This window comes from Mustela nigripes, chromosome 3 (assembly GCF_022355385.1).
Source record: "Mustela nigripes isolate SB6536 chromosome 3, MUSNIG.SB6536, whole genome shotgun sequence".
Taxonomy (NCBI): domain Eukaryota; kingdom Metazoa; phylum Chordata; class Mammalia; order Carnivora; family Mustelidae; genus Mustela; species Mustela nigripes.
This window is the reverse complement of record NC_081559.1, coordinates 28,770,261-28,772,238: the sequence shown is the minus strand read 5'-3', so window position 1 is coordinate 28,772,238 and position 1,978 is coordinate 28,770,261. Positions and strand designations below refer to the sequence as shown.

Here is a 1,978-nt window from a genome sequence, read left to right as displayed (position 1 = left end):
TCAGATCCTGCAGAAATAAAGATTGGGCTCAACCCACCAGTTCAAAAATCTGATCCAGTCAAGGTGCTGACCACAGTAATAAAGCCATGAAATGGGTGGGAGCATAAGGAAGTTGTAGCTGTCAGTTCAGGCCTCAGGATCCCCTACAGGAAAAGGGATTTTAGCAGCTGTGTTTAAAATAACTTGGCACAGTAGTTTCTTTTTTCCTCCCATTTCTCTTCCCTGCTACTTTGTATCAGGAACAACGGCATTGCACTATGTTTTAGGTTTCATATGAGAGTGTACTTGAATTAAAGAATGTGTGTGTCACTTGTCATAAGAATACAGGGTTTCCATCCAAATAAATGACAAGAGTATAAGATGGGATTAAGCTAGATATTCCCCATTTTTACATCATATTCATGCTCCATCTTTCCTCACCCTGCTGTATGGATCCAGGTTAATGTCTATGAACTGTATCAACTGTAGGTCCTCGTTGACTGGCTTATGGTTAGATTTGGCCAATAGAAGGTATTGGCAAGACATCAGAGTCCAAAAAGGGAGAGAATTCAGGGTATGCATTCCTCTGGCTCCCTCCCTGACGGGTTGTGAGTTGACAAAGGTCTATATTTCTTTATTGTCCATACATTTATAAATAATTATATAGTTAAACTAGATTGAGGATACCATGGTTTCTGGCTGAGTTCAAGGAATCAGACTGTGTACATGTGAAGAGAAAATTAGTAAACTGGACTGTAGTTCAAAAGAAAATGTCCAAATTAAGACAGAAGAATGGACAATACAAAAGATAAGGTAGAACCATAAAAGATACCACATGACCGTCCAATATACATTTACTTGGAGTTCCAGAAAGAAGGGAACAAGAAAATGGGGTTGAATCAATATTTAAGGAGATAATGTCTGAGAATGCTTCAAAAATTGATGAAAGACATCAAGCTATGTATTCAAGAAGCTCTTTGAATTTCAAGGAGAATAAGAGTAAAGAAATGTCTCTCTAATCACAGTCTAGTAAAGCTGTCGACAATCAAAAACAGGTTACCTACAAAAGAGTAACAATTATACTGACAGATGATTTCTCAAAAAGAGAAAGAGAAAGGGGGGGGGGATCAAAAGCAGATACCCAGAGACCTCAACTTTATTACTAGGATCTACTCTCTATTTGACTTTACCTTATTTTCTCTCCCAACAGGCTAACCTGCATAGGCCACTTCAGGGAGCTCTCTCTTCTCCTGGATTCTTGTTAGGTTAGGACAATGGGAATACCTAGGAGAGAGCAGAGGGAGGGAACCAGGAGAATGAGAACAGGGTGTGTTTTTCTTCCCATCTTCCTCCCTTTAAGGTTGTTACAGGCTCTCTGCTCCCCTTGGTACCCATGAGCAACAGCGAACATGTACAATGGTATACATAGTCACACTACTCATGATAAACCAAGACTGGGGATAATCTAAAATCTACATATCTTTACTCTTCTTTACAGTTTCATAACCTAACCATGCATCCCTAGGTTATAAAATTGTAAAGAAAAGCAAAGAAATATGGTAAAAAAAAAAATGAATAATGGTCACCTTTGTGGGGGAGGGGTGCCTGGATGTCTCAGTCAGTTAAGCATCTGCCTTTGGCTCAGGTCCTGATCCCAAGGTCCTGGGACAAAGCTGGAGTCAGGCTCTCTGCTCAGCAGAGAGCATGCTTCAGCCTGCTTTTGCTTGCTGCTCCTCCTTTTTGTGCTCTCTCTCTCAATCTCTGCCAAATAAATAAGTAAAATCTTTTTTTTAAAAAATGGTTGCCTTTGGGAAGAGGTAATGACTGTGGGACATAATAAGGTTTCTAGGGTCTAGACATGTTCTATTTCTTGACCTGGATTACATGGGTGTTCCCTTTGTGATAAATTATTGAGCTACTCATTTTTGTTCTATGCAAATTTATTTCACGATTTACAAAGCTTTTACACTTGATCTTAGCCAAAAGGCCGAGAAGCGAT

The 1,978-nt window shown here is 39.6% G+C and overlaps 1 pseudogene; it reads right to left on the bottom strand.

Moving 5' to 3' along the window:
* Nucleotides 1-1,816: 1,816 nt before the first annotated feature.
* LOC132014633 (U2 spliceosomal RNA) lies at nucleotides 1,817-1,978 on the bottom strand (annotated as a pseudogene).